Raw genomic sequence first — 8,340 nt, 5'->3', positions numbered from 1 at the left:
GACATGACTCCTGGTTCAAGAATTCTCATCTAAGACACTTAGTATGAAATACGGCTTTCTCAAGTAAATATTCCCTGATCTGGCCTTAATTGGGTAAGTCATTATTGCAAATTCAGACTATGTTGTATTTCACCTAAAATGCTTATCAAACTAATGTCATTAATTTTCAATTCTGTACTCAATTAAAATGTTAGTTTCATGAGATAAGAGTAATGAATGATAAATAAGCAATGTTTCAGTGGGTGTTTTATATATGTTTCAAAATATATGCACAATTATTAGAAATAAAGATGGGAAAATAAGTCAGAACTCTGTTCCTTTATTTAAAAAATTAATTTTTGTTGGTACATAATATATGTACATATTTATTGGGTACATGAAATGTTTTGATGCAGGCATGCAATGTGACATAAGTACATTCTAGGGTAAAAGGGCTTTTTTTTTTTTTTTTTGCTATTTTATACTATTCTAGCATAAACGATTTTTGTATTTTTGTTTTTTGTTTTGTTTTGTTTTGTTTTCCCTTGAGCACTTTAAATACATCATGCACTCTTTGCTGGCCTGTAAAGTTTCCACTCTAAAGTTTACTGCCAGACAGATGGGAGCTCTATTATATGTTGTTTGTTTCTTTTCTCTTGCTGCTTTTAGGACCCTTCCTTTATCCTCGACCTTTGGGAGTTTGATTATCAAATGCCTTGAGGTAGTACTCTTTGGATTAAACGTGTGGTGTTCTGTAACTTTCTTGTATTTGGATATCAATATTTTTTTCTAGGTGTTGGAAGTTATCTGTTATTATCCCACTGAATAAACTTTCTACCCCTATCTCTTTCTCTACCTCCTCTTTGGGCCAATAACTCCCAGATTTTTCCCTTTTGAAGCTATTTTCTAGAGCCTGTAGCTGTGCTTCATTGTTTCTTCTTTTTTCTCCTCTGACTGTGTGTTTTCAAATAGACTATCTGCAAGCTCACTAGCTTTTTTTTTTCTGCTTGATCAATTCTGCCATTAAAAGACTCTGATGCATTATCTGTATGCCAGTTGCATTTTTCAGCTCCAGCATTCCTGTTTGATTCTTTTTAATTATTCAATCTATTTCTTAAATTTAACTGATAAAATTCTGAATTCCTTCTCTATGTTATCTTGAATTTCTTTGAGTTTCCTCAATATGGCTATTTTGAATTCTTTGTCTGAAAGGTTACATATCTCTGTTTCCCCATGATTGGAACCTTATGGCTTATTTACTTCATTTGGTGAGGCCACGCTTTCCTCGATGGTGTTGCTGATAGTAGATGTTCTTTGGTGCATGGGCATTGAAGAATTAGGTATTTATTGTAGTCTTCATTGTCTGGGCTTACTTGTACTTGTCCTTCTTTGGAATCTTTCCAGGTATTTGAAAGGACTTGGGGGTTGTAATCTAATCTGTATCTTCTTTAGGGGCCACCCTAAGCCCAGTAATGCTGTGATTCTTGCAGACTCATAGAGTTACTGCTTTGATGGTCTTGGATAAATTCCAGGAGAATTATCTAGTTTGCCAGGAAGATTCTCTTGTTCTCTTCCCTTACTTTCTCCCAAACAAATAAAGTCTCTTTCTGTTCTAAGCCACCTAATACTGAGAGGTGGAATGACACAATCACCCATGTGGCCATCACCACTATGACTCTGCTGGGTCAAATCTGAAGCCAGCACAGCAGTGGGTCTCACCCAAGGCCTGCTATAACCACTCCCTGGCTACTGCCTATGTATGCTCAAGGCCCAAGGCTCTACAGTTAGCAAATGGCAAAGCCAGCCGGGCCTGTGTCCTTCCCTTCATAGTGCTGAGACCCCTATGCCCTACGTCGGTCCAGAAGTGCTGCCTGGGAGTCAGCGACAAGGGGCCAAAAATTTTAGAAGTCTACTTGGTGTTCTATTGTACTACCGCAGAGCTGGCCTTCAAACCAAAAGACACAGTCCTTAACACTTTTCCCTCCCATTTCCTAAAGCAGAAGACACTCACCCTGTAGCTACCACTAGCACCGGCCTTGGAGAGTACAGCCAGACTACCACTAATGTCCCCTTAAGGGTCAAGGGCTGTGAAGTCAGCTTATGGTACATGTTGCCTGGCCTGGGACTTACCCTTCAGGGTAGTAGGTTCCCTTCCTTCCCAGAGCAGGTCTAGAGGTGCTATCTAAGAGTCAAGTTCTGGAATTGAAAAACCCAAAAGCCTGCTTGGTGCTCTATGCCCCTGTGTCCATGCTGATACCTAAGGTGGAAGACAAAATCCCCTTTGGTTTTCCCTCTGCTTTTCTCAAGCAGAAGGAGTTTTGTCTCATAGCCACCATAGCTGATAATAAGCTGAGTCTCACCTGAAGCCAGCAATTCTCAAAGGCTTACCCAAGGCCTTTGATATAGTACCTGGGTATCACTGCTAGATATTCAGGACCCAAGGGCTCTTTAGTTAGCAGGTGAAAAATGCTGCCAGGATTGGGTCCTTCTGTTCAAGGCAGCAGGTTCCCCTGTGGTCCACAGCATGTCTAAAAATGTCATCTTGGAGCTAGGGCCGTTCAGGGGCCTCATGACTCTGACTGGTGCTCTGTCCTACTGTGGCTGAACTGATATCCAAGATGCAAGGCAAAGTTCTCTCCACTCTTCCCTCTCCTCTTCTCAAGCAGAACGGAGGGGTCTCTTTTGGAGCCACAAGCTGTGCAGCTTGGGGTCGGGGAGGGGTAATACCAGCACTCCGTTAGCCATGCCAACTGATGTCTCAGTAGGTCATGTGCCCCTCCATTCCACTGTATCCGGGCTGAGTTCAGCCCCAGGACTTGCCTATAAATTGTAGTTCTTATGGCATACACTGCCTTTCAACAGAAGCAAAGAGCACTTTAGCCCACAGTGGAGAAGTTTGTGGCCACCAGGACTGGTGATTCCCCCTGGTTAAACCTGGTTTAAATGCTCCTTCCACAGGTAGGTTTCAACTGAGCTTTACTCTCTGCTATAAGCTCCCACCGTGGCTTCCCAAAGTGCTGGTATTACAGGCGTGAGCCACCACACCTGGCTCCTCTCTGCTATAACTGAATAGCACTGAGTTCAATGTTTCATAATCACTGTGTTCTTTCTTCCTCAGCACCCAGAGACACTCTGCTCTCCACACCATGTCATTTCTTCCAGGGGTAGGGAAGGCATGGCAATGGAGATTTAAGACATTTTTTTTCTATCTTTTCAGTGCCTCTTTTAGCTATACAGAGTAAAACCAGGTACTATGAAGGCTCACCTGATTTTTGGTTCTTATGAAGATATTTTTTCTGTGTAGATAGTTGTTAAATTGGTGTATTTTCAGGAGGGACAATCGTTGGAGCCTTCTATTCCACCATCTTGCTGTGCCTTCTTCCCAGCATCCATTTCTTCATCCCTCATTCTTGATTCTTCTCAGGAAGAGGAGATATTAACAAATTTATGAGATTCCAAGATAAGTCTTGTTGTTTTGGTGTGTTTCATTATTCAAAGTTTAAAATATATACCAAAATAGCTGTTATGAAAGCAATGCTGTACTCTATTAAATAATCAAATTGTGCTAAAAAAGACTATAATGAATATCAGTAATTCCTGACCTGCTCCTCATAAGCCCAACTCAACCTCCCAGGGGGAATTGATTTAATTTCTAAAAAAATTTTCCATATTAGTTTTTTACCACATTTCTAAATAATATATTTCTCCTACTTTTTAAAATAAATCAATTTACATTCTGTTTTGGCTAATAAGTGTTTATTATATTTAACATCCCACAAGTAAAATCATCCCCTCTAATTTAATAATAATACTCTTTTGAGTTCCTCTATCAATTACCATTATAAATGTCAATATTACAGCACTAGTATTTATAATTCTAGCAACCCTAGCTGTTACCTCCTGCCCATCATTGTTTGTAAGATGAGGATATTTGCATTCCTACACTTCTCAACGTCCTTTAAATCTCCCAGCTATATATTCATGTTTGAAATTTGACATTTGTTCTCTAAATATAATGAAGTCACCTTTGCTTTGTCTATTGTGGGAATCAAAAACTGAAATGCCTACAAAGGCAATGTATTAAACACAAATAAGTGGACAATGGTAGAAATAAGAAAAAAATGCTTGGTGGGGTGGCTCATTCCTGTAATTCCAGCACTTTGAAAGGCTGAGGTGGGACGACCACTTAAGGCCAACTGAGACCAGCCTGGGCAACACAGCAAGACCCCGTCTCTCAAAAATATGTTTAAAAGCTAGTCAGGCATGGTGGTATGCATCTTTGGTTCCAGGTACTTGACAGGTTGGAGTGTGTATTAGTTCATTTTCATTGCTGATAAACACATACTCAAAATGGGGCAATTTACAAAAGACAGAGGTTTAATGGACTTACAGCTCCACTTGGCTGGGGAGGCCTCACAATCATGGGGCAAGATGAAAGGCACATCTCACATGGCGGCTGACAAGAGAAGAGAGCTTGTGCAGGGAAACTCTCCTTTTCAAAACCATCACATCTTGTAAGACTTATTCACTATCATGAGAACAGCAGGGGAAAGACCTGCCTTCATGATTCAGTTACCTCCCATGGGGTACCTTGCACAACATATGGGAATTCAAGATGAAATTCAGGTGGGGTCACAGCCAAACCATATCAAGGTAGAAGGACTGCTTGAGCCTGGGAGGTCAAGGCTGCAATGAACCATGACCATATCACTGCACTCCACTCCAGGGGAAAGAGAAAGACTCCATCTTATATAATTAAATAAATAAATAAATAAATAAATAAATAAATAAAAATTAACTACCAGAAGTAAAATTAAATTATTTGGTTAAGTAATATTATTTAATATACATATCACATAAAAATATATCCTTGTAAAATATATAATAGTGTTTATGTTACATAAACAAAGAATAAAAGTATAATATATATGGTATCAAGTGCTGCACTTTACATTTTAAATTGATAATAAAAAATGTTTAAAGATAATATATGTGTATATATTTTCAACTCCATTGTTTCTTTTATTTAGTTTCAGATATTCAACTCCTTTTGTTCTTCCCCAGGAAACACCAATGCCATTCTTATGCTTTGGGTTTTGTAGCATGCAATAAGTCAGCTTTGAATCATTTAACATGGAAAAATATTTAATTATGTTCAGTTTTATAGTAGAATGCAGCTGTTCACCATTGTAAGTGCTTCCAAAGATAGATATAATTTTTTCACAATGGTTTTTATATTTATGGTAACATGTCCCTAGGTATTTGTAGAATTCCAATATGCCAGCGTAATCAGATTTAATTTTTAGTATCATATTTTATTGTAGTTCAGTAACATTTACTTGAAGCTCTTCATTCACACCATCAATATTCATTGAGTGAGGTGAACTGAACAAAGTTAGTTCATTTTCATAAAACAAGAAATCAGAGAACATTTTCTAAAATCTAATATTTAATTTCACAATTTATAGGAATGTAGTTCAGAATATTACTTTCATTTCTGAAAACTTATATCTGTGTAGAAAATTGGGTCAGATTATTCCTTGCCAAATGAGTTTCCCAAAGAAATCATTTCTGTCAGGATGAGCAAAATAAATTATATACCTTGTTATATGTAATAAGAGGCAATTACTAAGAAATATTCACTATTTAGTTAGGGTTTATGTCAAAAAACTTCACTAAATTTTAATTCTACTATTTTCAGAAAACTAAAACATACATTTTCACTGAGTTGAGAGGGACAACTTCATTTCTCTTAACAGTTCAAAAATTGTCTTCAGCATTATCATACCAAATTCTCTTTGGAGTAGAGCAATCAACCATGTTGTGCATACAACATACCTAGAAAAGCATTATTTTTGTGACACCTTAGAAGTCTGTAATATTGTGTTAATTGTTGCAGTCAAGTGCTTTCCATTCACTTTTTAACTTCCTGAAATGGAGCAATTATTGTGAATGGTGCAATAATGTATTTATAGCTTGCATTCTTGAAAACATGCTGCCACACTGTGTTTCAGTTTCTTAACTAAGATTATACACTAGTTATCACAGCTGGAATACTATCTATATATAGCTGCACTCTCTGGTAGGATAACCACTAGCTACATGTGGTTATTAAAATGGAAATTAAGTTAAATAAAAATTGTGTTCCTATGTCATATTAGCCATATTTCAAATCCTCAATAGCCCCATGTGGTTAGTAACAATCATCTTGTACAGCACAGATATACCATATTTCCATTAACTCAGAAAGTTTCATTGTAAAGTGCTGATTAATAACAAGGGGTGAAACACATTGTCTGTAAGGGCCACATGCTAAATATTTTAGACTTTGTGGGCTGTATGTTCCATGTAAGTTACTCAGCTCTGCCATTTTAATGGGAAAGCAGCCATAGACAATACATAAATAAAGATGTGTGACTGTGTAAATAAAACTCTATATACAAATTAGGTGGCATGCCAGATTTTGCCTGCAAGCTATTTTTTAACCTTGACCTACATTAGCATCTATTTTGATCAATGTACATGAAGATTTAAACACTTTCCAAATGCATACAATAGGTAACATCAGAATATTGAGTGTTTTTGGCATCATGTCCAGTAGATTTTTGACCACATAAATATTGTTAATAGTTAAATTTTATAGCCATGTAGCTTTCTTTTTGTATCTATGTAGTCATCAATTGCAATAGAAAATGCTTCATTTAAAAAATCTAGGCCAGGCATGGTGGCTCACACCTGTAATCCCAGCACTTTGGGAGGCCGAGGCGGGCGGATCGCCTAAGGTGAAGAGTTGGAGACCAGCCTGGTCAACATGGTAAAACCCTGTCTCTACTAAAAACACAAAAATTAGCCTAGCATGGTGGCATGTGCCTGTGGTCCCAGATACTCAGGAGGCTGAGACATGAGAATCGCTTGAACCCAGGAGACGGAGGTTGCAGTGAGCCGAGATCACACCATCGCACTCCAGCCTGGGCAACAGAGTGAGACTCAGTCTCAAAAAAAAAAAAAAAAAAAAAAAAAAAAAAAAAAAATCTATTTCACAGAATTTCAGGTGAAAGTTTGTATTCATAATGTCAAAAAACAAAGTTTAGAAAATTTGTGGTTGAAGGCCAGGTGCATTAGCTTACACCTGTAATCCTAGCACTTTGGGCAGCTGAGGCAGTAGATCGCATGGGCCCAGGAATTTGAGATCAGCCTGAGCAACATGGCAAAACCCCCGTTTCTACAAATTAACTGAGTGTGGTAATTCCTGCCTGTAGTCCCAGCTACTCAGGAAGCTGAGGCAGGAGGATCACCTGAGCCTTGGGAAGTTGAGGCTGCAGGGAGTCATGATTGTGCCACTGCACTCCAGCCTGGGTGACAGAGTAAGACCCAATCTCAAAAAACAAAACAAAAGAACAGAAAAGAAAATTTGCACTTGAATTTTTATTAAAAAATGTATGTTTCTATTTAGTACAACCAATATTTGCTATATTCAATAAACCCTTTTTTATAGTCAGCATTTACTAAGAAGTTTTCACTTAACGTACAATTACATTTCCTTTAGTAGCTCAAATTTTATTTTTATTATTGAAAGTGTTCTCTGTCAAGGCTTTAAATTTTGTATTTTGTTTTTACTTCTTTACATGAGTTATATTTTTTTCCCTGGAGACTCAAGCTGTAGTCATTCAATTCATATATGCTTTTAAAATTAATTATATAAAAATTATCTCTTTTTCTCAAAGTATTCTATCTCCCATTTTTCTTAAAGCACGTTAATAAAATATGTCTATGTCCTCACTTCTGAACCTTTTGAATGTGATTTTTTTTAGAAGAAAAGTCTTTGCAGATCTAGTTAAGTTAAAGTTCTCAAAATGAGAATATCAAATATTTTCTCCTTTTTTTTTTTTTTTTTTTTTTGGAGAGGGAGTCTTACTTCTGTCACCCAGGCTGGAGTTAGGTGGTGCAATCTCGGCTCCCTGCAACCTCCGCCTCCTGGGTTCAAGCAATTTTCCTGCCTCAGTCTCCCAAGTAGCTGGGATTACAGAAGCGTGTCACCATGCCCAGCTAATTTTTGTATTTTTAGTAGAGACGGGGTTTCTCCATGTTGCCCAGGCTGGTAGAAGTCCTGACCTCAGGTGATCTGCCTTCCTCAGCCTCCCAAAGTGCTGGGATTACAGGCATGAGCCACTGCACCCAGCAGAATATCCTAGATTTTCTATGGTACCTAAATCCCATGGCAAATGTATTTAGAAGAGAAAGGCAAAGAAAAATTTGAGACTCAGAGACAGGGAATAAGCCTTTTGAAGACAAAGACAGAGATTGGAATGATGCAGCTCCAAGACAAGGAATTGCTAGAGCCACCAGAAACTGTAAGAGCAA

This window comes from Nomascus leucogenys, chromosome 5, assembly GCF_006542625.1.
Source record: "Nomascus leucogenys isolate Asia chromosome 5, Asia_NLE_v1, whole genome shotgun sequence".
In the NCBI taxonomy this organism is placed as follows: domain Eukaryota; kingdom Metazoa; phylum Chordata; class Mammalia; order Primates; family Hylobatidae; genus Nomascus; species Nomascus leucogenys.
The sequence above is the reverse complement of the archived record's forward strand: the minus strand, read 5'-3'. Positions refer to the sequence as shown.